At 36.5% G+C, this 20,392-nt stretch overlaps 1 protein-coding gene across 8 annotated transcripts in view; it reads right to left on the bottom strand.

Moving 5' to 3' along the window:
* ZNF385B (zinc finger protein 385B) overlaps positions 1 to 20,392 on the bottom strand; it is a 427,842-nt gene that overhangs the window by 134,863 nt on the left and 272,587 nt on the right. The gene's annotated exons all lie outside the window — the stretch shown is intronic.

Raw genomic sequence — 20,392 nt, 5'->3', positions numbered from 1 at the left:
TTTAAAGGAAACAAAATGATTCAAGTTCGTATGTTCTGGAATGTTAATTTGGCTATTCTTCCAACCCGTTTTCTCCACCCATATATGTTTAAAACACCTAAATATAGGCCACACCATTTATATCCATTTATTCTTATGTGATGAAAGCTAGAGTAAGAAAACAAAAACTTCCCAAATGAACTTTTTCTTTGAAGTGATACTTTAGGTTCAGGTCGATATATGAAGTTTCTATATAGAGTAAACAATTCAATGAATGATATTAATGGATATGCAAGAAAGAGATGGAAGATTCCATGCCTGTACATAAAACTATGACCCTCTGAAGGGGAGATTTGAAATTTCTTTCTCTAAGTGTACACTGAGATGAATTTGAATTAGAAAATAACTGGTGAGTTCCCAGAGCCACAAATATATTCATTTATAACTTAATAGAAATCACATAGAGAATATAGCATTTAAATACTTCTCCGATCAAGCATTTTCTAAACAGTTTATAAACAGTTTAGGAGTAAATGTATGTAAAAATATCAAGGAATCACTTCTTTTAAATTGTACAAACTAAATTCTTTAGAAAAGATTAGTATATCTACTTATTAATGCATATATCTGTATTAGAATTCTATTGAATAACAAATTACCAACAAACTTATTGGCTTAGAACAGCACCCACTTATTATCTCACACTTCTATAGGTCAGCAGTCTAATGGGGCTTGACTGTATTCTTTGCTTTGGGTTCAAAAGGCCAAAATCAAGGTGTTGAACAGTCCGGACTCTTATCCAGAGGCTCTCAGTTCTGCCCTCTGGACTCTTGGTTCTGCCTTCAGGGTCATCCTTCCTTTTTCATGGACAGTAATAAATATTTTCAGCTGAGTAGTTTTATTAGCCTGCTTCCTGTAAAGTAGAATTTTGGGGTCTAAGCTTCCTTTCACTTTGTACTTTCTCTGTTCCTTTCAGTCCAAGCTTGAAGTGTTTCTGCTGACATAATTTTCTTAAGAATTTTGTGGGTCTCTTGTGAATGGCACAAGGAATGCTCTTCATTAAACAGAAGCCACATCCACAAATCTTTCTGAGATAATCCTGTCTCTATCTTTGACTTCAATTGAAGTAGCTGAGGGCAACATGGATTCCCAGAAGCCTCCAATTTAATTGACAAGATTTATGAGGCACAATCTTAACTTTTTATGACTGAACACTAATATTTTGATCTTTCCAAGGTTTCATTAAGAAGCTGTCAGCCACTCTTGGCTTTTTTCCTTTCCTCTGCCACATTTTCAGAGGCAATCTTTAATTTTAATGTCTTTTGTTATCTGAGTAGGCTGAGAATTTCCTCAGTTAATGGTTCTTCCCTCAATTTATCTCTCTCCTCTTGCATTTTACTCTAAGTAGCAAGAAACAGGCTGCATCTTCAATACTTTGCTTGGAAATCTGCTTAGCGAGACATCGCAGTTCATCTTTCACAAATTGTGTTTTCCACACAACTAAAATATATAATTCCACTAAACTTTGCCACTATGTAACAAAGATCTGCATTCTTCTAGTTCCCAGTAACATGTTCCTCATTCCTACTGAGTTCTCACCAGCAGCATCTTTAATGACCATATTTCTGCTAAGAGTCATTCAAGGCAATTTAGGATTTTCCTCATCATACTGCTCAAAATTCTTCCAGCCTTCATCCACTTCTTGATTTCAAAGCTGTTCCTACTGTTTAGTTATTTGTCATGACAGCACCCTTCTTTTACGCACCTAATCTATCTCTTCAGAAAGATCCTTTTTCCCTTGGTCCTTGTTCTTGTTCTTTTCTTGGTTCTTGTGTTTTTAACCATAAATCTGGTATTTATATTTTTCATGGTGGGTTTAGTGTACCATGTTATCTTAAAAGGCATAGCAACACATTAACACAGTCCAGAATCTGCAAAGGATGTACATCCATGAAGTATATACTGATTCAACTGTATTTAACAGATAATATGTACAACATTAGGCCCCTGCTTTTGGATATGTAGATAGCTTAATATGATGTCAGTGACTTCAAATGCAAAGTTGAACTGTATTCTTCACAATCATTTCCCAAAAGTTAGTAGATTCACTCTTGAAATTGGGTTTCCATTAGCTTCTCATCTTCCTTCCATCCACCTTTCTTGTGGCCACTCCTCCTGAGCTTATCACATAACAGATACATAGATATTTTTGTGCCAGTCATTCATGGGGCTTATTGATACAAGTTATATCCTAACGCCATTTTGTTTTCCGTTTCAATGTGGCTTGGTAACATTGGAATATTTCATGAGATAGATATAAAGTACATGCCTTACATGTAGGGGAAAATTGGATGATATTACTGCTTTATAGGCCTTTTTGGACTTAGTTTGAGCTTCAACTTATATAAGTTGAACTAATTCTTTTCACAATGTGAAGAAATAAAATTCTTCTTCACTAGAGCTCATACACTGAAAATGTCAGTCCAAAGAAAGAATTTTGAAAGAAAAAATTCCAAGTTAGTGAAAGGAAGATTTATAATGTAGTTACCATGGTAACTGCAATATACCCTAGTGCGAACTAGTATGAGGTTAGTAAAGTGTGTCTGTATTAGATTCTTTAGGATGTAAAACATTCCATTAATACAAAGTTTTGAGGACTCAAAAATATTAGTAAATCTTGATATGCTTTCAAGGAGATATCTTAAAAATATAGCCAAATCTGAACTCCATTAAAATGAGCTTGTTTTCTTGATATGCCTGACTATTCATGTCTTTTGCCATGGCTGTTTCTGGAGCTCTAGTTCATGTTCCTGAATCTGATACAGAAGCACTTTACCAACCACACTCCAGCTTACCAGAGGGTATACTGCAGTTACCATGGTGAATATACTATGGCTGTTACAGTCTATATGGACTGGGTTCTTCCATGAGCAATGCTAAGAGCTGTTGTATTATGGAGCTCACCACAGAGTGTTCCTTGTTCTTCTTCCTTACTGTCATGGCATGCTTCTGATGTCCTTGGGTTTTATGTGCCCCAAACATGTTAGAACCTTTCTTTGATGAGTGAATCATCTGATATATTTGAATATGTCAAAGATGAAGTCTATTTACAATATAAACAATCTGTGTATCCCAGTAATATTCTAGTATATATTACTAATATATTAGTATATCTAGTAATATTCTAGTACGTGTTTAGTAAAAAAACAAAATCTGTATGGGGGGCATGTGGGAATGTGCACATGATGCATCAAAAGCATGAATCATACACATCATCATAATTTTGAATTGGGATTCTGAAAATACCATAAATAATGCCATAGTAAATTCCTTGTAATTAAGACTTCATCTGCATAACAACTGTTAAAAATTCTGACATCTTCTAATAACTATTTGTTTGGCACATCAAAAAATTATTCTTAGAATAGTGCTCACCCCTATACAAAGAGTTTATTAAAATTCTTATGGTTCAGAAACTTTATTTTGAAAAAAGGAAAAGCATTTTGTACTTATTCTTTTGATAAATTAGTGGAACACTTTGCCATAGGCAACAAATGTTTAAATTAAATGCTTTAGATTTATACAGTAGAAAGAAGGAAATGATTCCTGAGGATACTTATAGTGAAGAATTCTAAAATATGTGAGGAATCATGGTTTAATCCACATACATGGAAAGCACACTTTGACAAAAGGTAGAAAATAGATGAGTAAAAAGAATGTTTTAATCAGTGTATTAGTAAACACTATGTGTGTGTACGTGTGTGTGTTGTGTGTATTTTAAATACCTCTGCAGGAATGATAAGTGTTTAGATCTTTTTGAGTAAAGATGGTATTTGACTTTTCCAACAGATTGCCTGGCTGTAATACTTCTATTTTCTACAGAATCTCTGAGTGATTTAATTACTGGTACACTTGCTTGTGGTTTAAAATATGCCCACTTTTAGGATTTAGAAACTGTGTTCTAGCAAGGCTAAGGGACTTGCTCAAAACTGTGCTGTTTGACAAAATGAAGAAAAGAGCAGTGGACTCTTAGACACAGAACTGACTGCTGGTCACCACAGGTGAGGGGTTGGGGTGGGCAGGTGGGAAGAGGGAAGGAGATAAAAGGGCACAAAAATTCTCAATCATAAAGGATGGGAGTAGAGCAGGGAGAATATAGCGAATGATTCTGTGACATCTTCCTAAGGTGTCAGATAGCAACTGCCCTAGTCAGGGTGAGGATTTAATAACATGGTAACTGTTGAACCACTGTGTTGTATACTTGAAACCAATATAAGATTGTATATCAATGATACTTCAAAAAAATAATAAACTATCCTGTTTGAATTTCAAAGCTAAGACTTACTCATATTTTCTGATTTCCAAAACCTTAAGGTATTCCTTTATACAATCTGGTGCCATGTTCATGCGGATGGAAAGTATTTTAAAAAATGGAAGTTAATAGAAGCAAAATAAGAATTACGGATAAGCTTATATTGCACACTGTCATATCAAAGCAAGAACAGCCAAATGTTTCATGTCAACTAATTGCCAAAATTTCTCAGTCACTGGTGAATTAATGGACAAAACTTAGAGAAACTCTTTTAAACTTCCTTAACATTTCCTTCAAATAACTAAAAAATAGGAATACTTTTTATAGTTTTATATGGAACTATTTTCTCCCTAAACTTTGTCTGCTAAAACTTCTCCATTAAAGGAGATTCTCATTGTTTAAATGTTATGGCACTGTATGTTAGAAGAGTGTTTTTCTGAAAGTGGGTAGCTAGTAAATTGGATAACAAAACCAGTTTCCTGGCATTTCTTAAACCCCAAAAAGGTCTCCTGGTAGTGATTAGATCAGTCAAGGGATTTTTGTAGTGTAGACATGGCAGAGCAAAGCAGTCTCTTGGAAATTCAAATACCATTCTGAAGATGAGTGGTAACCAGGTTTGATAACTGTAAAAAAATGTAGGGTGTATGGTGATGCAGCACGAAATTCCTTCTACTGCACTGTCCAGGTGGGTGGCTCATGCATGTGGACTATGTTGGCCACTTTGAATACTTCTCTCCTGAGGAACAGGGAGGTGTCAGAACATGTGTCAGCTAACCTGAATCTTGATCTCACATTTGTCATGCTATTTGTTGGTTCATTAAGTAAACTTAAGGGAAGCAACTCTAAATGAAATTTGAGTCTTCATTTGGGCCAGTCTTCCAGTCCAGACCAGACTTAGCAGTCAGCCTGACTGGAAGGCCAGCCCAACTATCATTGCTAGTGACTGTTGGCAAACGTAAGGGTTACAGTGTAACAAATCCAATCTGAATTCTAATAATGGTGTCAAGAAAGAAACTAACTCCACTATATTGGGAACCAAATTCAAAACATTCAGAAACAATGTGGCATTTCCTTAAAATACCATTTTAATATGTAATTAAAGAAGGGGATTTAGCATTTTAGCTGAAAACTACAAAATGTAAATTAAAAAAATACGAATGTGAAAAAAACAACTACAAATGTGAAAAAAACTACAAGTGGACGCTGACAAGTTTGACAATATGGTAAATTACTTCTGAAGAGTCAACCAGAACAAATCTAATGATACACTACTCAAAGAAGTATCGCAGAACTTCCTAAGGTGACTACACCAAACAAGAAAATATTTATCTGAATATGTAAGTCTGGGGATGTTATCATGTAGCCATTTCTATGTCTTTGGGTCAAATATTTTATCTTTCAAATCTTTGAGCAGTATCTTCCTTTATATTGAAATAATAGAACAATTTCTTATACTGATTCTGCAGAGGGGCATAGCCATTTAAATTGCTTCACTTCTTGTTTCATATGATACTGCTTGTTTACACAGCAGTCTTGACTACTATCCTGTGAGTTTTAAATAAGGCAAGAACCATCCTGTATTATTTATTTTTCTTCCTCCATCATAGGAACCAGCACTTGGTGAGTGCTTAACAAAAGTTCCCAGAATTATATCACTCTCATACAAATACCCACACGCTATTTAGGAAAAGCATTTCCAACTCCCACTTTCCCTATCTAATAACAGCATTTAAACACCCACTATAGAAGGGTGCAGCCGAGTTTCTCAAAAGTTTCATGAATATATGTGGATAGAACAAAAAAGACAAGTGTAAGTGTCACTGAAAATACATAGGCCATTTCATTCTGGGATGAATGAAAGCATGTAACCCATTTGGGTATGCCAGTCATATGCCAGTTTTCCGTGAATATATAAGATATACACCACATAGTCTTATAATCCTTTGAAAGCTTTGGAGGCTCTGGGTATATTTCTTCAGCAAAGTCTAGAAACTGCATTAAGGCTTGGGGATGCTCATTTGATAGCTTTATGCTGAGGAAGGAGGAGTGAGTGCGGCTGGGGGAAGCAAGAAATAAGACATTTTGAAGTTCACTAAGCAAATTATGAAAATATCCCAAAGTAATAATAAAAAATTCATTGCATGTATAAAATTCTTGGTTATAATCTATGATTGTCATTTTTATGTCTTTGAAACTAGTAACAGGTATGGAATAAACAATTTTTCTGACTTTTAACATAATAGTAACTAGTAAATAAAGTTTCTAAATCTGTGGGTGTTAACAGTTTTGCAGTTTTGTGGTGCTGATTTTATTTTATTCTTTTATAGTCTGGCATTGTGTAAAAAAATGGAACCTGATATAAAAAATGCATTTTGCCTTGTTCTCAAGTGATTTGAAGAATCTTCTAGTTTCAAAATTCACATTCGTCACTTGAATTTGGGACACAGTTATTACAGATATGTGTATTTCTGAGTTACTTGAAGTTTTGTATTAATTGAAATACACCTACTGAAAATATTCCTTGGGTCAACAGCTCCAAGTTCCCTTAGAATCAATAGAGATGGCAATATCATTAAACTAAAAAGTCATGATCAAAGTGTTTCAGTTTTTAAACATCTTTTCTCCAGAATATGCCATTAGGAAATTTGTTTTTTTATCTGTTTCTCTATTTAAAGCTGTGATCTGTTGTACCTTTTACTAATCAACAAGAAAGAGATTTCAGGGGTAAGATCAAAATGGTTCCATTTTTACTACTTAATGGCTAACCTCCATTTCTCATCACTTTGATGGGAGATGTATGTAAAATCTGTAGCATCACATGGAATCAAATGCCTTTTTATAGTAGATTCTACAAAAAAGATGAAATATAATACTAGTGTGGTGTATCAGGATATTTAGGATTATAGATCACTGGCTTGCTGCTTAGACTCACTTTAGAAGCAGTTTTATACTGTAAACTGCCTGAGACTTCATTAGAGAATACACTGAGGAGATATTTATGCAATACTTGGAAGTGTCCACTAATAAAATGTGCAATTAGGATCACACTTTTGATGAGCTTCTTTTTAAGAGCTTCTTTTATAGGTTCAGAGTCTCATTAACCAAAATACTACAGGCAAGACTTTCTTTTCTTTTTTTAAAAGGTTAAAATAATTACAAACATTCTACTCAGCAAATCACCTAGGACTACTAAATTAGAATTGTATTTTTTAATATGTCAGAGTATGTTTCTCTATTAGCCCATTTAATTATAAATTTCCTGATTTTTCTTTCCTTTTTTTCTTTTGGCCTTCTACAATGGTAACTATTGTATTTCAAGAGTAATTTTGCAAGAGAAAACACATGTATATCTAACAAATGAGAATCTCAGAAACCAAAATGATTTTTTAACTGTAGTAATACTGTTTTTTAAATGGAAGTTATGATAATTCAAATGCTTCATTACCGAACAAAATCCTAACATTATAACATAAATTACACATTTAGAAAATTCATGTGTTGTCAATAGTTATGTCTTAAGCAATCATTCATTGAAGAAATGTATTTTGGTATTTAGTTTTCATCATTGATTTGTAGTTTAAAAATTCTTTATGAGGAAAGATGCTAAAATTTTCCTTTACCTCTGAAGATCTACAAGATTTCACAGGTATCTTCAAACCAATTTGAGATTAAACAATGTGATACTTTCTATTTAATTTTATTCCTCATGGATTTACATTGCTAGAAGATTGATTGGGCTTTAGCTAATAGTATTGCCAAGTATACTATACTGTTACACAGCATAACAGAAAAGAAGAAATGACACTGGTGCTGGAGTAAGACAAATGTGGGCTCAGGTCTGGCTCTGCCTCTGCTGATCTATATGGCCTTAAACCCATCAGTCTATCTAACCTACAATTTCCTCACCTACAAAGTCAGGATGATATCACTGCCCACCTTTGTAGGACATAGTTGAAGATTAAATGAGGTAGTGTGCCTAGTGTTTAGCAAAGTGCACAATCAATATATGTTAGCCGGTGTTAGTACAATCTTCCCAGGCAGCCCAAAGTAACAGTTTGGTTGTGTTGGGGTCTAGTTCGGAGTATAATAACATTGGTAAAGCTTGGATCTTTTAAAAGAGGGATTCCAGCATCTTAATTTTTCAAAAGAAATTATTTTCAATCTCAACAACAATACAATGGCCAAGGACATTAGAACAACGTTATTTTACAACATTCAATGTTTCATGGTAAGGTTATTAACATAGTTACACCATACATTTTTATGGTACTTCATAGGTCGCAGAGTGGTATCTCATGCATTATTTGCAACAATTCTATGAAACAGGCTATGTAAATAATATCTCCATTTGTCCCTTGATAAAGGCAGGCACACAGTGGTTGGTTACTTGAAAAAGACTCACAGGGCCAATTGCTGATGGAGCTGCCGCTGCTAGAGTTCAGTTCTTTATCCGGTACTTCCTCCACACTCCCTCCCATGTGAATTACAGTAACTCTCTTTCATGGGAGAGTAAAAAATGCTACATTACACACTAATATTTATCAGAAGTTAAATGCCAGTCTCCCTCAGACAATGCCTATGTGGTAATTTGTGTTCAGTTTTAAATCCGAGTCCACTTAGAACACTTTCACGGAAGTCTGTGAGGACTGGAGAGCAGAGCGACCTCACAAAGACTCTGCTCTCAATAAATTTAAAAGCCACTGGAAAAATTGCCAAAAGGGGGAAAAAAAAGGTACCGGCAGATGATAAAAAAAGATGTAAAAATTTTTTTAAGTGGACTCTTAAAGGCTAATGATGGGGAGGAAAGGAACTGTCTCAAGAAGGGATGGAACTGAAAAGAAATAATAAAAATAATTCTGTCCCAATAATAAAACTGTCCTATTATCTAGGACTTATGAGTTAATTGACAGACAATACTTAAGTTGGAACCCAGAACTACCATCAACTCTTTTCTACAATTTAAAAATATTTATGTTGGTAATCTTTATTGAATTCTGTTCATAATAACTTCAGATGCAAATAATACACCAGTAGGTCTTAATATCCAGAGAGCTTTTCTAAAGGTAAATATTTTTGTATGTTGTAAATATTAGGGACTATATTACAGGGTTTATTCTATATATATTTTAATTTGTTGCAAAGTAAAACAGCAAGATTGTTTTTAAGATTGCCTGCTTATAAATACTATCCTTGTAGAAGTGTTTTCTGGAGGGAGTGTCTCAAACTATATTTCCAAAAAGTACTATAACATTTAAAATTATAAAATGTCACTGTGCCTACACACACCTTTTAACTGCATCCAAAAACATTTTATATTCAGTAACACAAGGGAATAGTAAGCGTTTTATTCTCATGCAAGGTACATAATTGTGAAGTGATTTGTTTTCCACACTGCATATTTTAAGAAGTACTCATATATTTTTTTGTTTCTGGCTCCATGTCTGTTGAAACAATGTATCTTATATCTTTAATATAACAAAGCCTTTTTCCCATCTCCAGTATTTTAAGTATCTAATAGAAGCATGTTTAAAATACACAGTATGGTTTTTTAAAATGCATATAGCAACATATCTGGACATGTCAAATGTTAGTAATAGCTTACTAAAATATGTTAATCTTTTAATTCCACCATATGGCACTTTACTTGCCATTCTTAGGCTGATTAGAAACACTTTATGATTCTTCTTTTTGTGATATCTACTTTCTGGTTAGAATAGTACATCAAGACACAGTACTTCCTATACTATTTATCTGTTATATCTATGGCTCATAAACCTACCCAAATTACCTACCAACTGAAGAATAATTTTCTAAACATGAAATGATGGAAAATTTAATTAGAATCACCAGTTGTTAATTAATAGATTTTTTTTCTTTACATGGAAAAGACCAAGACATGGTCTTGGATATGAAGTGATTTAAGGTAGTCAGCCATGAAAGAAGGACATAAAAGCAGTCATTCACTTTGAATATCGTACTCTACTGTTTAATAAACAGGTTGACAGCATATCCCAATGCTGGTAAAAAGTGCACACTGGCAGGTATCCATATACTCACGGAATCATTTGGCTTAATGTGAAAAGTGGTTGGTCAGAAATCCTTACCCCTTAAGATGCATTTGTTTTCATACATTATCAAATGAGCTTAATGATTACAGGGAGTTCAAATGGCCATTACTATTTCATGTCCTTAAGTATAGTATTTGCAAGTGAATTAACTAATTCTACCTAGCAAACATCAATAGTATTAGAGGCCTGAAGTCTCTAGTGTCCCACTAATCAGGGTAGCAAACACAATGAGAAAATCAACTTTCCTTCTCCACAGGGATTTTAGCCTAAGACCTGTGAAATCTTCTGAAGAGAACGTTAGTATCTAGGTGAGGAAGGCTTTTCAGTTTCAATGAATTCTAGACTGATTTGCAAACCATCTTTGGAAAATGAGTAAATCTGTATAAAGATCATTATTATTTTTTCTGTAATAGTATAATAAGTATAAGTACTATCTGGCAATCAGCAAATTTGTGGGAATAAACTAACCACATACGTGAACATTTATGCAAAATTACCTCTGATGTGCTAATCACAGTTGATCAAATGATCAACTAGTCAAAAACATGTTTCTGTTAGTTATGCTGCATATAGGTTGAAATTAGAATTTCAAGTAAAATTTGCAAAGGAGCACCTCCTTAAAAGATACCTGGAGTTTAGGGCTGACCTAAACACACACCAACATTTTTAAAGGCCCGTCTACTTACTGTAGGATGGACAGCAGGGTGTCTGTTTCACCAGCACACAGGAGTTATAAACATTCTTGAAATGCCTCATCAGACCCTTGGCAATAAAGTACTGTCTTCAGAAAGCACAATTTCTGCTTTCTTACTCTTCATATAGTTCTTCTTTGCTCTGAGAAAAATACTTTCTCCTTTTGGGAACTGTGGAAATCTAGAGTTTTCTAAACTTTAGACTGGAGTTTAGGGAGCTTAAGGGAGTAACTATAAAATATGCAAATAATTTAAAATTTAATAGCTGCATGCCATTCTAGTTTTCCATTATTCTGTTCTTAAAAGAGTTGTCTTGACAAAATATACCATTTTATTAAAGTACTTGAGTTTCTTCTCATTATAAAAGCAGCTACAGCCTTATCACAGAAATTTTGAAAAGTGTAGGAAATGATAAAAATGAAAACAAAAGTCTATATTTCTATTGCTTGTGGATAACTACTTTTGACACTGGGTATTGGTCATATTTTCATAATTCCCATAGACTCCAGAATTTCTCACGTGGGGAGTGTTCTGGGAAGGCACGCACCTGGGAGAGTGTGTACAGTGTATCTGCTGGGTCTTGGACCTGCCTCACTCTGGGATCATTCTTCTTTGATGCCTCTTACCATTTGCTTATCTGGACTTACTGACCCAGATGGTTTGGTTCTGTCTGGATCTGGTTTCTGGCTTGTCCAAGGATGAGGATGTGGGCATGATGACATCAAAGCAGACATCCGATAGACTGGATGAGTAGGGATGGGCCTGCATATTTGAGACTCAAAATATCGGTAATTAGAGCATGGTATCAATAATATAGGAAAGAAGGGTTAGAATCTATAGATGGGTAGGAGCTAATAAATAATAGATAAGTGGAAATCCAGAGTGCTCTCAAAGGAACAGGAGGTCATAAATCTGGAAGTGACAAGTGAATGTTAAAAAAGAATCCTAGTATCTCTTAGTCATGATGACAAAATTTAACATTCAAAATCCTAGGATGAATTACCTTGTCTGGTAGAGGGTTTCTGTGTTTCTGGTGACTGACAAATGAGTGCCATTTCTATTCACTTCTACTAACTTATCTGAATGGAATTTTCCACTTACATTGTTTTTAGACATGAACTTTGTGTGTCAGAAACCCTTACTGGTTCCCTTCTTCTTCTCTTTCTTGGTCTGCACCCATGCCTCCACTTTCAGACTTGGACACTGTAATGCAGAAGTGCAGGGGTGGTAACCCCCACTGATATGAACCTCAATCAGCAGAAAGCAGGAGTCAGGAGGGAGACAGGTGTGCATCTCCCTTGCAAACTGGAGTAGCTCCACATGCCGAGTAAACCCACCTGCTAACTGAGAGGCTGTGCCCCTTCCAGATTCATTTTGACGTAGCAGCCAGGACAGTATTTCATTGCTTTACAGCTTCCCTTACCTGACTTCCCTGTTTTCCCTTATTCATATTCTCCTGGGCTTGCATTCTCAAATATAATCAGAACTTTAATCCTTGCCTTTGATTCTGTTTTCAAGAGCAACAATTCTCAAATTTTAATGTGGATACAAATCACTGGAGGATCTCATAAAATGAAACAGATTCCATGTCAGCAGATCTGGGATGGAACCTGAGATGTCACATTTCTAACAATTTCTCAGGTTACACCCATACCATACCATACTGTGGGTCCTTACAAAGCAAGGTTCTAGAAGACATAGAGTAAGACAGAATTCTTCACCACTACAATGTAAGGTTCTTGAGGGTCAAGACTTTGTCTCTGATTTTTTTCCCCCCACTGTTCTATCCTCTAAATCTATAATAGCTCCTGGAATTTAGGAAAGTGCTCAGTAGGTATTTGTTGACTAAAAAGTAAATGAATGCTCCTCGATGACTTCAGCAGTTCCTAGTCATGGTGAAAATTTCTAATTTAACATTCAAAACTCGGGTGAATTACATTGTCTGGCAGTGGATTTTCTGTATTTCTGGTGACAAATAAATGTTTGCAATGGACTGAATGTTTTATGCATATATGGAAACCCTAAACCTCAAGGTGATAGTATTAGGAGGTGGGACTTTTGGAGGTGATTAGGTCATGAAGGAGAAGCCCTCAAAAAGAGGATTAGCACCCTTATGAAAGGACCCTTGACCATTCCACCATATAAGGTTATAGTAAAAAAAAGCCATTTAGGAAGCAGGCCTTTACCAGACACCTCGTCTGCTAGTGCCTTGCTCTTGTATTTCCTAGCCCCCAGAATTGTGAGAAATAAACTTCTGTCATTTATAAGCCACCCAGTCTATGATATTCTGCTGTAGCAACCCAATGGACCAAGACAATGTTGAATGCCAAATAAACTGTACATTCACATGACCACAGCCTCAAGGGGTTAAAGCCAAAAGCCATTAAATGTAAGAGTTTAGAAATTGGTTGCTGGTTTGGAAGCATAGGACAATACTGTTGTATCTAGTTCAGGAAAGTTTCTGTTAGGTTTCCAGAGGCCAATCCTACTTTTAAAACCTGGTTGTATCTTCTGTCAGGTGCTAGAGAGCAAAGAGAAGTGTGCTTAAGATCCATTATATTGGTAGCATCTCATGTTTACTCAGCCATCACCTCACTTTTCAATAATACCCTTTACTATAGAGGGTAAATGCCAGTTTTCCACTGAATTTTAAAATAGTGCATCATGTATAATTCATAGAAACTGCCAGTAGCATCAACATCTTCCTCTGGTATTTGTCCCATTTAAGAAATGTCACACATTAGACTTCTGTGATAGGTGTTCTGCCTATTATTGGATATAGCTGACCTTGTCCTACTGTCCCTTCCATTGCTACCAACAATCATTTGGATATTCAAGATTTTTTAGCTGACAATGTCAGCAGCTATTCTTTTCTTGTTACACTTTTACTATTGCTATAGAGACACAAAAACAGCTGAATAGAGTTTTCACATATGGAGTTCCTGGTGAAGGGGTGACACTAACCAGACTACTCTAAGTCATGTGTTTCTGCATGACTGCATCAAGGTCAGGATCTTGTCCTGGAATTTTAAGGAATTTCCAAAGAGCACAAGAAGAGATCCTATGAGGGACTTTCACTGGGAAGATGCCATAACAGTGGTTTTCAGAGTGTGGTCCCCATACCATCAGCATCAGCCTCACCCACCAACTTGTTAGAAAAGCACATTCTATGGCCCCGGGATTGCTTACTAGCCCAGATAGCTGGTAAAGTATTATTTTGGGGGTGTATATGTGAGGGTGTCTCTGGAAGAGATTAGCATTTGAATCAGTAGACTGAATAAAGAAGATCTGCCCTCCCAGCACAGCAGGTACCATTCAATCCAGCGAGGGCCCATATCAAATAAAAACAGAGGAAGGGTGGAATTCCTGTCCTTGGGCTGAGACATTCACCTTCTGCCTTTGCACACTGGAGCTTCTGGTTCTCAGGCCTTCACACTGGGACTGAAGCACACCACTGGCTCTCCTGGTTCTCCAGCTTGCAGACAAAAGACTGTGGGACTTCTCAGCCTCATGACCACATGAGCTAATTCCTGTAATAAGTCTCCTTGTATTCTTATGTATACATGCTATTGGTTCTGTTTCTCTGAAAAACCCCAACTAATAAGGCTGCAGAGCTGGCCCATTAAATCAGAAACTCGTAGTCTGTGTTTTAACAAGTCCTCCAAGTGATGACAATGTATGCTAAAGTGTGAGAACAACTTCTCTACTGCATATATTCCTGTCTCTAAAAGATAGTTTTGATGAGACATACTATGCTAACATTAGTTATCTGTGGGTGATGGGACCAAGAATGATCTTTATTTTCCACACATTTTTTGAATTTTTGAGTTGGATGCAATGATCATATATTACTTTTATAATCAGAAACTAACAACAATGCAATTATTTTAAAAAGATAAAAGCAGACGGAATAGCATTGAATCATTTTGGAGACCTGAGAAATTGAGGGATTTATGTATTTTTTTATATCACTTATATCAGAGTGGTAAAAAGCCCAGATTCTGGATTAGGGCTGCCTGGGTTCAGATCCTAGAGGCTTGCTTACTTACCTCCTAAAAGCCTCCCATGGAACACGAGAACTCAGAATGTTAGCTATTGGTAATACAAGAATGGTTAAGTTTTGTGGCTATTTACGTCAGTATGTTTTATAGCTAGTCTTACCTCTCTTTTCTCTGAGTCCTATATTAATCAACTCACTTTTAGTGTAATGTTTTTAAAAAAAACTGGCTATGACTCTAAGTGGAATCTGTCCCTCTTCATGGATGGTGACTCTCCACCTTGGCCCGGACTCACTCCCCTGCCACCTGACTGGTGGCTGCCATGACTCTCTCTCTCCCTCCTCTTGACAAAAAGCCGTATCTCACCTCTCTCTCCAACTGTGTCTAATGCCTTCATGTTTCCACTTTTCGCTTTTGCTTTGGTGTTTGTTACCTTTACCGTATTTATTGCACCTCTCAAAGGTTGCAGCTGCCACTTATCTCTGTGTGTTTAATGACTGTTTGCTAAATTCTGTTACATCTAAAATTCAGCATCACCAGGTTTTGTGTTTTTTCCATCTTAGACATAATTAATGATTTGGGTTTCTGAAGCTCTGTCAAATGGAACACTTTGGAGTGTCAGATTAAGAACTGATCTTTAAAGAAAATCATTCTTAGGTTTGTCCATCCAAGGCAGGGACTGTGCTGTGCCTGATGCAGCTTTGCTGGGAGCCCCTGCAGCTGCTGTTTGTAGGTCTGGGGTCCAGCTGCACTTCTCTTTTTCAAAGAGAGATTCATGTGTGTTAAAGGCTTAGCACCTGATTGGGATTTTTTTCTCTCAGATTTAATCAGAGAATTGTAAAGCAATGAGAAAAGGAGTTCAGGAGAGAAATGATCAACTTTCTACTCTCTGGAGTATTTTTATTTTGAAAACAAATACTTTAAGGTAGTAGTTTGCAGATTTTAATATGCATGAGAATCACCTGGAGGGCTGCTGTCTCCCCACAAACTCATATTTTGAAATCCCGGCTCCTTAAGGTGATGGTATTAGGAGGTGAGGACTTCAGGAGATGATTAGGTCTAAGAGCAGCACCCTGAAGAATGGGATTAGTGCCCTTATAAAAGAGGCCCCACAGAGCTCCCTAATCCCTGCTATCTTGTGAATTACAACCAGAGGAAGTGGGCCCCCACCAGACAGGGAATCTATAGTGACCTTGGACTTCCCAGCCTGCAGAACTGTGAGAGTAGCTTCTGTCGTTTATAAGCCACCCAGTTTACAGTGTGCTTTGTTATAGCAGCCCAAATGGACTAAGACAAAGGGTTATCAGGATACAGGTCGCAGGGTCCCACCTCAGAGTTTCTGTCTCAGTTGGCTTAGGCTAGGGCCTCAGAATCGCCCTTTCTAACAAGTTCCCAGGTGACGCTGGTGCTGCCGCTCTGGAATCTCACTTTGAGAACCACTCCTTTCAGTGATCTATTCCTAAGGATCATTAGAACCTCCAAGGGGAGGAGAGTCAGCATTAGTATGCTAGGAGCCCTCCAGTTACACTTGCCTCTGTTTCTCTTGCTCTCTTTTTTTTTTCTCCTGCTTATTGAATAGTGCATAGATTTGCCAATTCTGGCCTAAGAAATTGATCATTCCCGTACTCAGTAACTTTCAGGGAACCTTACCAAAGAAGAATAAAAAAAATAGTCTAACTCTTGCCTCAGAAAGACTATCAGTTTACAGTTTACTGCCACAGCAGGATGTAAAATTTAGCTTCACTGATGCTGCCAACCTTTGTATTTTTGCCTACTTATTTCCCATCTCAACATATCTTTCCATGGTCCGTATCTGTGCTTCTTTCCCACTTGAAGCTTTTGCACTTGTAGCTTCGCCTGTCCTGAATGTCATTTCCTGTCTATCCATGCCCATAACTTCTTTCAAAACATAATTTCCTAAGATTCAATGCCTTTCTTTAGAAACTTTGACTCACATAATAATTCCCTTAATTTTTAATGGGTAAATACAGTTTATAGTGCTTATAGTTAATTTTCTATTATTTTCTAGTAACTTCTGGGTGATTTATCTTCTTATTTTTTATTTTGCTATCTTTCTCTGAGTCTGGTACTTTTCCCCTAACATCTAGAGATTATAGGAATCAAAACTAATGATGGTATCTCCTTTCATTGGTTGGACTTCGCCACAAATGATGCATGGGGTGGGGGGACAGCTAGATTAGCTCTGAATGGGAGACCAAGGGGAGCAGGAAAACACTAGACTTAGCTTTCTTCCAAGTAAAAAAAATCCACAGCTCCACTGTCAGCAATGACAAAGCACCCCTAAATATCTTGGTTTGGTGGCCCCCAGATCCTAAGCATAACATGCTCATTCTTCCGTTTAGAAGACACAATTACCATGCCTAGAAGAGTAGGACAGCCAGGGTGGTGGCTTTTGTTTTGTGCTTAATTTTTGCTTCAATGTTCAGAGAATATATTATGTAGCTACTGTGAAACAGCACCCTGTCTGTTTGCTAACACAATATTACAAAAAGAAAACATAATTAAAAAGAATAAGAACTGGATGACTGGGCCCCAGGACAAAACTCAGTCACAAATTATCACCTCACACCTACAATTACTACAATAATTTAAGTGTGGAATAAATGTCAAATGATTCAGACCATCCAGGTTAGATTCCCTTGCTGTGTGGCTGAATGCTTCAGATGCATCTTAACACTGCACTGCTGAGAATATCAAAGGCACAGCAAGGGCCCTGTGAACCTAGCAACAGCCAATAAACTTAGAGACTCCTAGGCTTCTAGGAGCAAAACATATTCAGCATTTGTCTTATTGAAATGACTTACTCTATTAGCTCAGTGGCTTTCACATTTTTACTACCTTCTTTTAGTAACCTTTTTTTTACTTTGATGTTCAACATGTATACCTGAAAGCTTTGGTAGAAGTTGCATAGGCAGGCTTTCCCTGATTCATGTCCTGTGCCCCATCCAGCCAAGAACCTCTGTGAGGATGTTCAAGCACCTCCTGCACACCTCTACCGCCGTACAGAGCAGAGGTGTAAAAGTGCCAGTGATACCCTATTCATTTACAGTAAGAACAATCACTAAGTATTAAGATACTATGATACAGCCAATTTCTCTTAACTCATTTGCTTGAATGGTATCTTTATTTATGGGGAAGGAGGCCCATTGTTATTATAAACCAATCTGTGAACAGATTTCTATCAATTCTACACATTTAGACCTGGTTCTTGGAAGGCCAGTCTTTCCAAACTAGGTAGTATGTATGAAAATATACATATAGAAAATAAAGTCTCATTAACCTTATAGACTACTATTAAAGCATTCATTCAGCAAAATGTGAGTATTGGGGCATAATGGGATGAAATATCAATTCTGTTATTTACTAGCTATGTGGCCTTGGAAAGTTTCTCAATCTCTATGAAAATCAGTTTCTGGTTTTTAAAAATAATTTTTAAAAATGCTAGTAATAGTATATTTCAGAGTAACTATGAGGTTTAGACATTGACAGTCAATTTCATGTTCTATGTCTCATGAGTGATTAGCTAAGATTCGAAAAGTTTTCTTCTTGAAACTAGTTAGACACAGATGTAAACATTTCTTGTTCACCTGACTGAGATTATCCCTTGTCACAAAATCCCAACAGTAAATCCCCCACCTGTAACTTTCTACTTCTTCCTATAAAAGACTAAGGCAGAACCAGTCCTGTAGAGGCACACTGTGAACTTTGGATTGGGGGTGATCTCACTAATGCAACAGATTGAACCAAATCAATTTCCTTACCTTTTTCTGTTTTTTGTCTTTGATGATATCATATAAGTAAAAGTGTCTGACACACAATTGGTCCTTAGTAATTGAAATATTTTATTAAAGACCTTCTATAAACAGTGCTCTGAATATAACTTACCCAGGGCACAAAGAGGAGCAAAATGTGTCTGCACTGGCATCGCTGAATCTAGTAAGAAATATAGTCCATATATTTATGATGTTAAAATCTTATTTTTGTTAAGTTTTCCTGTCTCCATGACAGTAAGCTAATTTTGGCAGATCAGTAAACAATATAAATTAACTCACAAACCACTTTAATATGAGCTTTGTAGTCATCTATTCATAAAAACTATAAATAGAATTGGGCTTTAATGTACATATCAATTCTTTAAGACTTAGTTGAGATGGCTCCATCTCCATGAAGCCTTCTTCAATTTCTGCAGTCAGAAATAATCTCTAGTCTCTGTGGTCTAGCTTGCATCTTTATTTATTTATCTAACACCAACTTTTCCATTATGTTCTACATTAGTCTTAGTTATTTACATGTCTGGTTTTCTCCTGAGATTCTAGGTTTGAGACTAGGTACTATGCCTTATTTTCTCAGGTACAATGTCTTGGGCAAAGGAGATATTTAATTAGTGTTTGCTGAATTGCGCCTATATACTCTTTGGTGCCTCGGATCCTACTAACAAGGCAGTGTACATACACATACTCCTTCATAAAATGGCAGAGTCTACAGTGAGAAGACTAAGTAATCGCAACAGGCTAACAGAGAACGGGGTGAAAAAAAAGAGGAGTAGTGTTGAAAAGAACTAACAATGCAATGAGAAATCTAGCAAAAAATTATACCGGAAACAAATGTACCCTGAATAACTTAAATAGAGAACATAGTATTCCAAATCTGCATATCTTATATTACACAAAGATTTGAATAAGGCAGACAATAGTCAAGGTCTTCAGAATACCTACACTGACAAGTCCGAATCAGGAAGTGATAATAATGGTAAGGTTGTGCTACAGAATGTTCCTCTCAACTGCAAGTCACCAGTGGAATGCCAGTAAAGGTTAACCTACTTTTGGGGGAGAGGGAGCCCTGATTTCTGGCACTGCCAATATCTGTGATGTAAATATTCCCACAGTGTTTGATTTTAAGCTATGAACATGTTACTTATGTTTATAAGTTACTTATGTCTCCAAGTTTGGGAAGAGATGCATACTACTGGCTCTCCCAAGCCAGTGGGAGCTGGTGCCAGCACTTTTCTCCCCACCTGCCTTCCTTTCCTTCCTTCTAATGAAGTTATAGAGGTAAGGGGAAAAAGCAGCCAAGGAACAGGGCTCCACATGGAGTTTTGCTCCTCAGTTTCCCCTTTGGGATTGTGTTTTGGAGAAAACGGTACACTTCTCAGTTATATCCTCCATCTTATTTTTCAGTATGACCTGAAAGTCCATGATGCACATTGGAAATAAATGAAAACATACCATCTTCTTTTACAGCACTGGTGAAAATGTTAGGAAAACTTGCTTCATAATAAATGTCATTCTCAGTTGACAAAATGATATGGTTTGGCTTTTCTGA

The sequence above is a fragment of the Manis pentadactyla genome, chromosome 6, assembly GCF_030020395.1.
Source record: "Manis pentadactyla isolate mManPen7 chromosome 6, mManPen7.hap1, whole genome shotgun sequence".
Taxonomy (NCBI): domain Eukaryota; kingdom Metazoa; phylum Chordata; class Mammalia; order Pholidota; family Manidae; genus Manis; species Manis pentadactyla.
This window is presented reverse-complemented; position numbering and strand designations above follow the sequence as displayed.